The sequence below is a fragment of the Sus scrofa genome, chromosome 14 (assembly GCF_054392235.1).
Source record: "Sus scrofa isolate SSC_HxYL_T2T_F1_AM1 chromosome 14, Sscrofa_HxYL_maternal_Yorkshire_Landrace_v2.0, whole genome shotgun sequence".
Taxonomy (NCBI): domain Eukaryota; kingdom Metazoa; phylum Chordata; class Mammalia; order Artiodactyla; family Suidae; genus Sus; species Sus scrofa.
The window spans coordinates 86,633,054-86,648,291 of NC_139396.1; the positions used below are offsets into that span (position 1 = coordinate 86,633,054).

The 15,238-nt window shown below is 41.9% G+C and overlaps 1 protein-coding gene across 2 annotated transcripts in view; it reads right to left on the reverse strand.

The window, feature by feature from the left end:
- The window catches only part of RHOBTB1 (Rho related BTB domain containing 1), a 138,453-nt gene extending 126,513 nt beyond the window's left edge, over positions 1-11,940 (reverse strand). For both annotated transcript variants that reach the window (XM_021073598.2, XM_084997023.1), the window contains exon 1: positions 11,858-11,940. The gene's annotated coding sequence lies outside the window, so the exon portion shown is untranslated. The remainder of the gene's footprint in view (positions 1-11,857) is intronic.
- Positions 11,941-15,238: the final 3,298 nt, after the last annotated feature.

The window sequence follows — 15,238 nt, forward strand, 5'->3', positions numbered from 1 at the left end:
GAAATTCTGTACAGCAGAGTGACTTAGTTATACAAAGATATACATTCTTAGAAATATTCCTTTCCATTATGGTTTATCCCAAGAGACTGGATATAGCTCCCTGTGCTATAGAATAGGATCTCATTGTTTATCCATTCTAAATGTAATAGTTTGCATCTATTAACCCTGAACTCCCCATCTATCCCTTTTCCTCCCTACTCCTCCTCATCAACCACAAGCCTGTTCTCTATGTTGGTGAGTGTGTTTCTGTTCTGTAGATAGGTTCACTTGTGCCATATTTTAGATTCCACATATATGTGATATCTTCTGGTATTTGTCTTTCTCTTTCTGACTTACATCACTTAGTATGAGAATCTCTAGGTGCATCCGTGTTGCAGCAAGTGGCATTATTTTGTTCTTTTTTATGGCCGAGTAGTATTCCATTGTATATATGTACCACATCTTCTTAACCATTCCTCTGTTGATGGACATTTGGGTTGTTTCCATGTCTTGGCTATTGTGAATAGTGCTGCAATGAACATTGGGGTGCTTGTGTCCCTTTGAATAGTGATTTTGTTTGAGCATAAAGTCATATGTTTCGATATGGCAAAAAAGCCTTTCATGGTGATGGCCCCGATTACATCTCCAGACTCAATCTCTTCACCCTGCTCTCTGTCCTCTGACCACTTGCCTTTCCTTGTCTCTTCATTGTCCCCATTCTCTTTTGCTTTCCATACATTATGACTTCCCCATGTCATGCCTTCTGCCTGTACTCCTTGTCTAGTTGACTCTATACATGATTTAGATCTCATTCTCTAGAACCTCATGTCTCTCCTCTGTAGCATTTAGAGCAGTTGCAATTTCATACTGATTTGTGTCATTAGTTACTGTTTGCTCCACCATCCTGTAGGCCAGATGAGGACAGGGAATACCTGAGGACATTCACCGCATCCCAGCAGTGTCTGGCGCATAGTAGGTATTCACTAAAGCCAACTTGATTGAAAACTTGAGTGTATGAAATGAATATGAAAACAAACCCAGATACATAAATTCAGCAAGAAAAAGGTACCCATAGCCTAGTGTTTAAAAATTCTAAAGAGAAGCACAGTACTGAGATTAAATACAAGAGTACCGAGAACTTTTTGATGGATTTAAGAAATTAAAGTTGGGGGGGGCTTCCTTTTTCTTCCAGATTCTGTAGTGGGTAGATGGGAATGATAGGGATTTCTTTTTTAAATGAAAAGATATCACCTATGTGGCAAAGCATCTGTTTTTTTCACACATATAAGAATATGCTAAGATATGAAGGTAGTACTTTCCAAGCCTGTTCCTGCTATTTTTGCCACTGCATATATTGAACTGGAGCCATTGCAAGGACAGGAAGAGAGGATCAGGACCAGAGACAAACCGGGGAGGCAAAGGAGAGAAGAGATTTCAAATATGTTTCCATCTCTGGGTTGTGGCTATTCTGCTGGGTACGCCTTTTTATATCCTTGCTTCTAAAACCCATGTCATTACATGCAATCTAATTGTCTCTGCTTCCATATGGTGACAGAATTCTATCAACTGTATCAGGCTCTCAATAAATAGGCAAAACGAAAATGTTGCCTAAGTTGTTTTCCCTGAGTGACGTTCCAAATACAGGACTGACCTCCCCCTAATCCACCCACCCCTGGTAATAAAACACAAATTTTGTCAGTTAGAATAGTATCAGTTGTGAATGTACTTTGGCAATTATAGGAGTCAAAACATCCCACATTGAAATAAGACATGCCATCTGATTTTGATTTAACACAAAGGGGAAGAAACATCCATTTGAGAATGACAAATAAAGCTGTCAGTGTGATCCATTTATAGCCCCTCAGAGAATGCCACAGATCCACATCATGTTCTGAGAAGCTAGTTATTGTATTTGCTCTCTCCAAGAGAAGGCATAGAAGTCCCCTGTGGACTGTGATCCAAGGAAACTAGGGTTAGCTGGAAGACCTCGTGCATCTTAGGGGCACACCCCTGAAGAGGGGAGAGGGAGAGCTCCAGTTGTTCTATCTAAGTCGTGAGCCACGGCCGCAGGGACCGATGGGGGTATAAGAGAATGGAGAAGAACCTTGGTCTTGACTGTCTGTTCCCCCATCTCTCCTCCCCCGAGTTCTAGGAAAGTCTTCGTGGCCAAATGAGGCCTCTTTCTGCAAAGCTTACTGCTAAGAAAAATTACAGAGAGCCATAAAATCTTGATTATCAATATCCACAGTGCTCGTTATTTTTGGACATTTTACTATAGGTTATTTCAGGCTCAGGTACAAGGGCACTTTCTGAAAACAAACATTGGAAACATAATCTCGATTCCTTATGACTGCACTGATGTTTCCTTCTTTCAACTACATATACATATATTCATATATAAGTATATGTAAAATATGACCCTCCGCAAGGCATAACTGATTACTTTTTTCTCCTCTGCATTGGCTGCTAAAAAACTGAGAATAAAATTTGTTACTATCTTCTAGCAAGAGTGTTGAATTTCATTCCATAAATTTTGAGTATGAATTTCTCTCCTGGCCCTATCTTACATCCCAAGCCTTATTTTTTTCCTTTGACTCATTTTTTCCTACCTATTTGAAATATATTTTATATTGCTGTACAGTATGTATTTTTATTAGCCTTTCTCTATAAGCTTCAAATCCTTTCTAGCATATAAATAAAATATACAACATTTATAGATAGCCTATTTTTTTTTTCCCCTTTGGAGGGTTGCAAAATTTTCCCAAGGCAACATATAACTAACTCACTGCCATAAATATATGAACATTAAGACACTGGTGTGTTCATAGTAATTAATTTTTTTGTAGTTTAGTTATATTTTCCTAATATTTATACATATACTTTCAGAGCTGGAAAGTCTGAGGTCCAGGGACTCTCTCACATTATATGCAAAATTTTGTGATGTAAATTTTTACTGTGTAAGCGTTTTCTTTTAATCCACTTCTTAGATGTGAATTTGACCTGAAAGTTTAAAAATTTCTTTTTTTGCAGTGTAATAACTCCAGAAGACCAAATCTTGGTCTCTTTTGGACATTCAACAAAGTGACAAGATATTTATTGACTACCTACCAAGTACCTAGTGCTCTAATAGTCACTCAGAAAACAGCAGTAAACATTTAGCCTTGACCTCTGACTTCAGGGTGCTTCTGGTCCAGTGGGGATGAGGGTGGGCAATGAAAACACAAATGGGAAATAGTTGGGTATTAATGAACTGTAGCAAAGTAATGTAACAGATAGTGAATGAGATTGGATGGTCAGGGAAGATCTCCCTAAGGCAGTATAATCTTAGCCGTGCTAAGCAAAATTGGAGGAAAGAGCATTCCAGAGAGAGACCAGCTAATGCGAAGACCCTCATGGAGATACAGGCTTGTTATAGCCCACAGCTCTTCTAGAAAATCATAATGGTGGTTTTCCCGATTCACTTGTCAAATCTACATGCAGTACTTCAGTCTAGAAATATCAGACTAATGATCTTCTGCATGAAGGTTAGATATCTTTTCCTTGTTTTCATTTTTTTTTTTTTAGTTAGATTTCCTAATGTAAGGGACAGGTATCCTCAGAAAAAAAGAGTGCAATGTCTTTTATTATACATTAAAATCACTCAATAAATAAATATTTGAGCCTGCCATCTTGAAGGCACTGTGAGAGATACCCTCAAGGTGTTCAGTGCAGACCAAATGAAATATAACTGCCATGCATGTGACCATAATGTACCTTAAACCAATTTTGTATTGTTCTGTAACATACATTTATAACCAAGTAAATTCTAAGGCCCAGACACTTTAATGTACAGTTTGAAACCCAAAGCTCTTTAGCAAGGCACCAATCATCCTATAAAAGTTGAAGATGGATGAGGAGGAGAAAGGAATACATTGTGAAAATTAGGATTAAAAATTCTTTGAAATAAGAACACTTGGAGTTCCCGTGGTGGCGCAGTGGTTAACGAATCCGACTAGGAACCATGAGGTTGCGGGTTCGATCCCTGCCCTTGCTCAGTGGGTTAAAGATCCGGCGTTGCCGTGAGCTGTGGTGTAGGTCGCAGATGCGGCTCGGATCCCGTGTCTCTGTGGCTCTGGCGTAGGCTGGTGGCTATGGCTCCGATTAGACCCCTAGCCTGGGAACCTCCATATGCCACGAGAGCGGCCCAAGAAATGGCAAAAAGACAAAAAAACAACAACAATAACAAAAAAAAACACTGTACTCTATGGCTTGGCCAATGCTCTAAACAGCCTTGGCTCTGGAGATCAGTAAATTAAGATGTGACTAAAGATCATAGGTATCTCCCACATTATTAGATGTTTCCCTGAATGGAACTGTTTTTGAGTATGTTGAAGAAATAATAGACCAGTAAGATGAAGACAAGCCTGGGTTCACAGAATTCTATGTGCCAGTTAAAGTGTCCCAGGAACTTTGTGAGACCTCTGTGTTCGTGGCCTTGGAGATAAAAAGCTATTATTACTTTTATTTTACAGATAGGGAGAAACCGAGGTTTAAAGAATTTGTACCTAAGCAGTCTGACACCAGAGCCTCCATCATACCATTACCAGCCTTATCAGTCAGCTCCATGAAGGAGGTTGTTTTAGGAGTTATATCTGAGAAGCTCATCTGCTTTGCTCTTTAAAAGACTTTGGGGAACAACATTTTGAATGATTATGAGCTTATCATATGCAAATTAATTTAAATATTAGCCCAAACAAGATAAGGTAGCAAATCTGCTATCAAGAGTAACACAACACAATTAAACTCAAAGTTTACTTGATTTTGGATCAGAGTAAATTGTTTGAATTAGCTATAATATGCCCTCTTTTATGAGAAACAATGAAAAGTTTAATGTAATGAAATTTGTTTTAAAATTCTCAAATAGAAAACAAACTCACAGTTACCAAAGGGGATGGCAAGATGGGGATGGGGAGAATAAATTAGGAGATTGGGGTTAACATATACACACTACCATATATAAAGTACATAAAAAACAAGGACCTACTGTATAGCACAGGGAACTATAATCAATGTCTTACAATAACCTTAATAGAAAATAATCCAAAAAGGATTCTATATACATATATATATATATATAACTGAATCACTTTGCTGTACACCTGAAGCTAATACAACATTAATGTAACACATAACATTAACATTTAAACTAACTATGCCTCAATTTTAAAAAGGTAAAAAAAATTCTCAGTCAAAAGTACAAATGTGATTTTACTAACTTGTTCTGCCCTCACTGATTTTTGATGATGACATTTCAGCTTGGCAAAGGGGCATTTTCAAGCCTTCTCCAACTCTAGATCAGATCCTCATTTTCCTTTTCTTTCTTGTCAAACCATCCTGGCAGGCTGCTGCAAGGCTAATCATAGTTCAATAATAAGGACAGTAGTAGCAGCAGTAGCAGTCATAGTACTAGGTACCCCTGATTGAATATTTACACAGTACTATGCACTGTGCCGAGCACCGTACAATTTAACTTTACCTTCACAACAACGCTGTTAGTAGCCTTTATTATTACTCTCAATTCCCAGGTCAAAAGATGGAGGCTCACAGAGGTTGCTGAGGCATCAAAGGCTTCCCAACTTGCTATTGGAGGAGTTTATACCAAGCTTGCTGACCCAGGCTTTCTGCAGTTTCCTACATTAGCTCCTTTTTTTTTTTTTTTTTTGCCTTTTTGTGTTTTTAGGGCCACACCTGTGGCATATGGAGGTTCCCAGGCCAGGGGTCTAATTAGAGCTACTGTTGCCGGCCTAAGCCAGAGCTACAGCAACACCAGATCCGAGCCGTGTCTTCGACCTACACCATAGCTCACGGCAACACCAAATCCTTAACCCACTGAGCAAGGCCAGGGATCGAACCTGTAACCTCATGGTTCCTAGTCAGATTCGTTTCCACTGCGCCACGGCAGGAACTCCACATTATCTCCTTTGGTTTGATCATGTTTTCTCCCCTAAGTGACACATCAGTGAGGATACTCTATTTCCCAACATAGGCAGTCTAAACCCTTTCGGATCCAAGGCTGTCCATGATCTGGACTTAAAACAAAACGAAACCTGTCCAAGCTCATTTCTCAGTACTCTGCACTAAATATGCTCAGCCCCCATGAAAGCTGCCTCCTCTCAAACTTCAGAAGTCCCCGAAACCCACAATCCAGCTTAAATTCCACTGCTTTTAAAGGCCCTGTTCAAATTCCACTTTTCTAAGCCATCGTCCAGACCTCGCCAGCCCAAAGTAGCTTTGAAGAGCCGGCCTCTGCTGTCTACCATGGCTGCCTGGAATCCATGGAATTGTTATGAGAGTTCTCTTGGAAAGCACCACTGGGCATTTTTCTCAGGAGCACGTCCAGAGCTTTTATCAGTACTTTAAAGCTTAACCATGCCACTTAGCACCTCTCCCTCCCTCCCTCTCCCCTCTCTCTCTCTCTCTCTCTCACACACACACACACACACACACACACACACACACACACGAGTCTAGAAATTAATGACATTAAATGCTAATGTTCCTTGAACAAGATGGCTGGATTTAGGAAGTTCCCATCATGGCTCAACAATAATGAACCTGACTACTCTCCGTGATGATGCAGATTTGATCCTTGGCCTTGCTCAGTGGGTTGGGATCTGGTGTTGCCATGAGCAGTGGTTTAGGTTGCAGGTGCAGCTCGGATCTAGCATTGCTGTGGCCTGTGTAGGCTGGCAGCTGTAGCTCTGATTAGACTCCTAGCCTGGGAACTTCCACGTGCCTTGGGGGCACCCCAAAAAAGCAAAAAGCAAAAAAAAAAAAAAGGGGGGATATTTGGGTTTGTAAATAAAAATATTATAGTGGACATGTCTATACCAAAATATGATTTGTTGTGTCTTTTAAATTCAAATTTAACCAGGCCACCTATACTTGATCTGCAACCCTGTCCTTGAATGTTTTGTGGATATTAACCTTATATCTCAACTATATTGAATATAATCATCTAGGGGGAAGAGACTTCATTATTTCTTCATGGAAGGTAACACACAACTTTTAGTTGCTAATTACTGATTTTTTTTTTCTTTTTTCTTTTTTGTGGCCCAGCAGAAATGTTTTGGAATGTTCTTACTTTGGAGCCAATATCAAAGCTAGGAGCTAAATCATGATTATACATTATGGCTCTTACTATAAGGAAACAGATGTTCATAATACCTAATAAACTGATTTTGATCATAACTATCTGCTGGATTCAAACACACTGATTTTTTGATTAAAAATCCTCTTAGAAGGAATCTGGGAAAATTCACAACATTCCAAAGTTATTTTTGGATCTCAGGGTGAGACTTCAGACCATTTGATGGAGAAATCACTAAAGGTATCTGTTAAAAAATGCAGTTGTCTGAGTTCAATCTCATATGTATTAATTCAGAATTGTGCAGAATGGCTCCGAGCTATCTGGGTTTTTAAAAAGCCTTGCAGATGATTTTTTTGACCTCTAAAGTTTAAGAACAGCTTTTTTACTGAGAAGGAATACTCTAGCAAGGATTGCTGTCTAAGTTAGAGAAGAAAAGTTATTTTAGCCTTTAAAAACACGCCATCATTTTTTAGAGTTCAAAATACCAATCATTTTTTAAATGTATCTGAAATCTATCACACTAGTGTTAAATGCTCAGTGCTGAAGATTTCTCATTTGGAGCTCCCAAGTATTTAAACAGAATTGGTAAACTAATGATAGGTATTACAAGGTTGCCTGATGGAGCCTTAAAATAGTAAATGAGTCCCTGTAGTTTATAGAGGCCATATGAAATTTTAAAATAAGATGATATGAATAGGATGTTCTTCTCTGGAGTAATGCTGCTTCCAGGATTGGTCTGGGAAACCTAAGGATCTTTGTAATTTCTGAAAGAAAGCATCATTGTCCCAAATTCCCCACCCTTGTTGACTAGATGATTACTGAGATTTTTGATTCTTGGTGAAAAGAGTGCTGGTCTGGAAGTCAGGAGGCATAGATTCTATACTTTGGGTTCTGTGTTTTTCTGAGCTTCAGTCTCTTTGTCAGTAAAGCAATGGTTTAGACCATGGACTGGTCTCTTCTGGTGTCTTCTAAACCCACATTTCTGTTATCATTCTGAGGTGGTTCTTTCTGCTGTAAAATATGGAGGTGGGACCATATGCAGTTTGCCCATCTGTCCTATCAACCGAGGGTAGACCTGCTGTTTCTGTCACTATACTTGGATCCTCATTTATAATTTAGGCTTACTCTCACAGTGTGAGATTTTTGTTTTGTTTTGTTTTGTTTTTTTAGGGCCACTCCCGAGGCCTATGGAAGTTCCCAGGCTATGGGTCAAATCAGAGATGCAGGTACAGGCTTAGTCCACAGCCTCAGCCATGTGGGACATGAGCCTCATCTGCAACCTGCACAGTAGCTCCCTTGCAACGCCAGATCTGTAACCTGCTGAGCGAGGCCAGGGATCAAACCTGCATCCTCATGGATACTAGTCGGGTTTGTTACCGCTGAGCCACTGTGAGAACTCCCTCACAGTGTAAGACTGATGGACTTCATTTAGGTTATCCCGAGGAAGGGGACAATACATTGGCCATTAACCCATGTCCTTTATAAGAGACAATTATTCATTCAACATATACTTCTTGACCACCAACTATGTGTCACAGAGTCAGGCCCTGAAAATAAATATTAAAAACAGACAAAAAAGAGCTCTGGCCTCATGCTGCTTATCATCTTATGGGGGAGGGATGGGGGAGAAGATAAAAAACAACCACCGCATGTCAGCTGACACACAAATAAAATAACCACAGCTTGTAATCAGTGTTCCAAAGGATCACTAAGACTGAAGAAGGGAATAACTGAAGTCCAAGCTGTGACTGGGAAAAGCCTCTAGGAGAAGGTGATCTTTTCTTGGACTTAAAGGAAGCAAAAAGATAAACAAGGGAAGGGATTGGAGGAAAGGGCAGGGCAGGGGAGAGCACAGTCAGTAATCCCCTGGGAGGGGCACCTTATGTGCTTCGCAGCCCAAATCCTGGAACAGTCAGTTCCTTCGATCTTTGAGAGACAATTTAATCCAAAACAAGAGAAAGGAAATCAAAGGCCCAGAGAGCTCAAGGGACTTATCAAATGGCAAGTTAGGTAAATGGGAGAAGTCTTTCATGCTTCAGTACAGAATGTGAGCCCTTCTTAGGGGATACAGTGCATTAGGAAGTGCCAAAAGGCCCTGGTCCAGAGCTTCTCTGAGGCTAAGTTTTCTCTTGTGTGAAACACAGATGGCATCTACTGCCTCAGATGATCACAGGGGTTTAATGAGATAATGGTGCACAGTGCCGGGTATAGCATAGCCACACGTGGACTCTCTTGATTTTTCACCTAGTGCACTTGCAGCTATAGCAAGCTGTTGGACTAGAAGTAGGGCAGAGGTTAAGTTACTTGGATAAAGGAAGAGTGGGGGCAGAGGGAAGTTCTGGACTACTAGACTGGTATCTGTTTAGCACCTGTCCATCTGAGAGAGCTGAGTAAAGGAAATGAGAAGAAAAGGCTACGGAAAGTGGGAAGGTATCAAGGAAAAGCATTCGCAACTTTATGGTTTTGCTCACCCCTTAATCAGCTAGTGGGAAGTCTAGGGTTGTCTTCATAAGCCTAAACAGACCATCCATAGCAATGTTCCTACCTAAAATTAGCATATAAGGAATGGCTTTTATTCCAGGAGACTGGTAAACAGAAGAATGACACACTTTCTTATTAAATACTTGCAAAGAGAACAATGTTAACATGTCACTCAGTCCACTGGGAACAAACTAATTCAATTATCTGCAGGATATTAAAATGATTACTGGTGTTAAGAATGCTTAAAAACGAAGCCCATGATATTGGAAGAATGAATAATTTATCCAAGCAACTCTGAAGACTTTCCCCTTTGTCTATGAACAAAACCACAGATTAAACTTCAGCCTCGAAATAGCAAGAGGCATATTTCATGGATTCAAGAGGACAGCTATAAGGCCATCCCACAAAACCCGTTTGCCCTCCCTGTTGTCTCACCTAAAACGTAAGGGAATATTTATTGTTTCAGGCACACTCGAATGAGGGCTGCATATTTCTTAGTTTCAGAAGTTTGCTGGGTCCCTTTCCCCCAACCATAAGGTAAATGCCATTCCATATATAGCTTTTTGAAATGCCGCTTACTTTATGACTCCCCGCCAATGGTGCCTTATGGGAGAAATTGTATTTCAAAAGTTTCATAGGATGCGAATTGAACTCATTATTTTCCTCCAAACTCATTGTTTAATTGACAGGAAACATGCATTCTAAATCATCTTGTATGCATGACAGAAGCAGCTACATAAATTTAACAATGGGTGGATTATTACTATTTAGCATATTTATGGAATTTTATATTCAGGAAGCATTTTACGAATCTTTTATTAGTTAATCCCTACACTTCCCAGTGCATCTGACAGGTGGTAAACAATGCTTTGGGTTTTAAATTGCCAGTACATGAAAACTTTAATGGGGGGAAAAAAGTCTACACCTTTCCTCCTTGTTCCCAAACTTGCCAAGAGCACTTTCTGGTACCTTTTTCTCTCATTGGAAACCAAGGCTAGAGGTCTGGAAAGCAGGCTTGCACCCTGAAATGTGAAAGGGGCTCTCTTGGGCTCTGTCTCAGGTTCAGTGGCTGGCACCAGAGGAAACCTCACAAGACACCAAGGTGACATGACAGGATTCCCCTCGCAGACACATTCCCGGTAATATGACACCTAAAAAAGAACACTTGGAAGCAGGCCGTTTTCCTAAAACTGTATAGTGTACTAGTTTTCAAATCTAATGATGTCCTCCATACCTGCTGGACTTTCTTTCTAATGACAGCACCACTTATTGATTCTTTTTATTTATTATTATTATTTGTCTTTTTGCCATTTCTAGGGCTGCTTCTGCAGCATACGGAGGTTCCCAGGCTAGGGGTCTAATCGGAGCTGTAGCCACCGGCCTACACCAGAGCCACAGCAACTCGGGATTTGAGCCATGTCTGCAACCTACACCACAGCTCACGGCAGCACTGGATCCTTAAACCACTGAGCAAGGCCAGGGATGGAACCTGAAACCTCATGGTTCCTAGTTGGATTCGTCAGCCACTGAGCCATGATGGGAACTCCCCCACTTATTGATTCTCTTAACAATGCATACATGTATACTGAAAAATCAAACCTAATTCAAACTAAAAGAGTTGGTTCAACACCCACCTCAAACTCTTTACAGTCCTTCAATCTGCCCCTCTTGCAGACACCAGAAAGTGTTGGAGAGCAGGGCAAGGAAAGCCTCCATGGATCAGAGTGTCATTCTTGACCCAGAGGTTTTATAGCCCTGGGCTTTCAGAGCTAACAAACCAAGAAAAATCAATCGTGTTCCTGAGGGCGATTGTCTACAAGGAGCCGCAGATGCTGTGCTTACTTTCGGAAGACCCCAGTGTGGACCATCCCATCCCGCCCAAATGCTAATCTCTTCCGATTGATCCTGATTATCCCTCTAATCCCTCCAGCGCTGCCAGCCTCTGCCCACGGGGGTGAGGGGTGGGGGTGTATGTGAGTGTGTGTATGTGTGTGTTGGGGGACAGGTAGGCAGGTGCAGAAAACACCCACGGTATTTTGGAAGCCAGCATCCCCGGGGCCCTGTGCTTTCTCAGAGCAGCCTGGCAGTGTCAGGAGGTCAGTGTGGGGTAATCAGGTCACCTCTCTTTCACGGATGCAAATGGATTCTCCAAGACCAAGTGTCCCCCGAGTCTGCCGATTTCGGGGGTGCGCCGAGAGCCCCCCTAACCCCGCCTACCCGCTTCCTCCCACGCTGCACGCGAGGTCCCACTCCACCCTGCACGGCTACCTGGGGTCGCTCGAGGCACCGTGGTGGTGGTGGTGTTGGCAGCACGGATCTAGGGCTTGCCGGATCTAGGGCTTGCCGGTCTCAGCCCGGGGCTGGCGTGGCTGTGCTTTAGAGCGGGCTGACCCCGCCCTCCCCTCCACCTATCTGGGAAGGCTCAACACCTCCCACAACTGTCCCCACCCCGCCCAGGTGTCTGCCACCTCCCCTGAGGGCGGGGGCTGCTGGTCCCTCCCCACCCTCGAGGCCCGCTCAGAGTCATCCGGGGCGGAGCCCTGAGCCGCCTTCCCGCCTTGGGAGCTGTCACCCCACGAGTACCGTGTACCTACACAGGGGGGCGGGGGGAGGCCCTCAGGCTTTGTTGACTCAAGCACCTGTGACCCCGCCCTTTTCCGCACAGGACTCGAGGGGGACGCATCCCTATAACACACCTTGGGGACTGGCCCGGGGCCAGGTCCCAGGAAAGTTTCTGTCCATGTCAAGGGTCAGCCTTTATTTGTAGGAACGTTCTCTAGCCAAGAAGTGGAGAAGCAAGTGATTTTTTTCTTTGGGTTGTGTTGACATCACACATCACACATCACAGGCTCTCCATTGACCCTGCAGCCTGCTGCGTGTTCAACTTTCACTGCCCTAACCAAAAGACATTTCAGTGAAAGGGTTAAAGGGACTTAATTTTAAAATAAAAAGTTATTGCCAGAAACCAATGCATTGGGTGTTAGCCCTGTTCCAAGCTCTGAATATTGTCACCTTTGAAAATACTTCTGGGTGACCGGGAAGACCAAGACCAGTCACTACCTTGCACCTCCCCATCACCAGAACTTTCCCTCTCTTTACTCTTCTTTTTCATTTCCTTTGCAGTGTGGAGGTGGGGTGAAAATGAAGTGCAACAAAATCAATTTGAAGAGCTTTTAACAGCTGGTATAAAAGTTTATGGGAGAGGCAGTCTGCAGTCATTGAAAATAAGATTCAGAAATTATCTGTAGACCTCGCACTTCATTTTTACCGTTTTGCTTGAGTTTGAATAATGGAGGGCTAGGGGTATCTATTATTTTGAGCAGAAGTAATACTTTTTAAGAATTATTAAATAGATTAAGCGTATAATATGGTAATGATGTCAGAGCAGGGTAAAACTCTCCTGTATTAGCCGGCTGATAGCAGAGGAGAGACAACATCTTTTTAAAGTGATGAAATTGATTTCATTTGAGTTTAAATAACATGAAAGGATAAGCTAGAAAACATAGACTCTTTATAGTCCTATCTGCCATCTAATGAAAATATTTTTTTCAGCATTCTACTTTCCCTTCTAAGAAGATACAATTTCCAAGATTGCTCAAAGCTTTGGACGTTTGTTCATTCTTTAAAATATGTAATGAAGGTTCAAAAAGTACCTGACTGACATTGAGCTTGGTGTGGGTAACAGGGTGAACTAGAGAGAGATACAAGCCTTACCAGGAGCCCACATTTTTACAGGATGGGGGGTGGAAGTGGAGTGGGGTGACTGCTAAATAGAGGATGGCAGATACTTAATTTCACCTGTGAAAAGTTGCATGTAGAATATGGTGTGCTAGGTCACTCTCCAAGTGGTCATTTAGATTTCTCTTTTGTTTTGAACCCTAGAATTACTTCTATGCAAAATTTTTTTTTTGGGGGGGACATCCTTTCTTTCATATCTCATATCCAATCCATCAGGAAATCCTGATAGCTGCATCTTCACAATGTCTTCCAAATCCAGCTTCCTCCCCACCACTGCCTCTGCCCCCCACCCCGACTCGTCCAAGCATCACCCAATTGGGTCTATGAAAATGCCTCTGAACTTCCCTTTCTGCTCTCATTCTTGCTTCCCACCCCCTGTCTGTTATTCATATAGAATTTAGGGTGACCCATGGGAAGAATACCTGTTAGTTCACGTCAATCCTCTGCCCAAAACCCATGCAGTGGCTTCTTGTCTCGACAACACAAACCTGACCCTGGCCACCAAGGCCTTACCTGCCTGCTACCACATCTTTCTTACCTCCATCTCCATCATTCTCCCCTAACACTCTCTGCCACAACCCCTCTGGTCTTTCCGTTGTTCTTTTAACTCTCATGCTTCTGCCTCTTGGCCTTTGAACCTGGATTTTCTTCCTCTAAACTTGTAATCAGAGGCCTGCTCCTTACTTAGATCAGATATGTACTCTCTTGTCCTCTTGTTTGAGAGGCAATCCTCGACCCCCATATTCTAAAACGGCCCCCCTTTCAACCCTCTCACTCTAATCTACCTAAATTTTCCTTTAAACATACATGTGCACGAGCACACACATGCATATTTACTGTCTGCTGTCTCTCTTCTAGAATGACAGCAGTAGTTTGGTTATGGTGCCAAGCACATAGAAGACACCCCATACATACCTGTTGAAAAAGCATACAAGTTATATTATGGACTGAAGGTTCATGTCTCCTTACAACTCCTGAGTTGACGCTCCAACCCCTGGTGTGACTGCATTTGGAGAAAGGGTCTTTTGGAAGTGCTTAAAATTAAATTAGGTCATAAGCTGAGGGCCCTGATCTGAAAGGATTAGTGCCCTTATGAAAAAAGAGAACAGACAACTCACCCTGGGTATGGAGGAAAGGCCATGTGCACACAGAGAGAAGGCAGCAAGCCAGGAAGAGAGCTTGCACCAGGATCTGAATCCACTGACAACTTGATTTTAGACTTCACCACTTCTGGAACTATGAGAAATAAATGTCTGTTATTTAAGCTCTCCTATCTATGGTATTTTGTTACGGCAGCCTGAGAAGACTAAGATGAAGTACAAAAAATATAAAAGAAGGAGTTTAGATACAGTCCACAGACAACTATGGCTAATCATTTTAGGATCACTAGTTCAGGAAATGGTGAGATAGTGTGACCTTTAACCAGTGAACAAACTTTGTGGAACTTCCCAGAATAAGCTGAGGCTTGAAGGTTAATCTTATCTGGACCTGAGAATAGAATAAGTATTCGAGATAAACAGATGTCTTTTACAACTTATTTGTTGTCTGTTTCTGAGGTCATGAATGATTGACACTCAGAGGAGAAGGAATGACGCAGTCATTGTGGTGAACAGTGTTGTTTCAGAGGGAGAGCACAGCTTCTAAAGTTTGCAGAAGTTCCATACTGGTCAAACTGAAGGACTCATATGCTGTTGTGTGCCTAGAATCAGGTCCCATTGATAATCAAACAAAATATCAGATGCTTCAGATAATGGCTTGCCTACTTGTTTCTACTCTTGGTCTCCAAAGTAGGCTGTACTAGAACCTCCATTTATGTTTTTTATTTTTAAAAATAAGGTCTTACAAAAATATAATATACATATTGATACTGGCACCCTTATTTAACCATAGGTCAGTTGGTCTCCTGTCTTC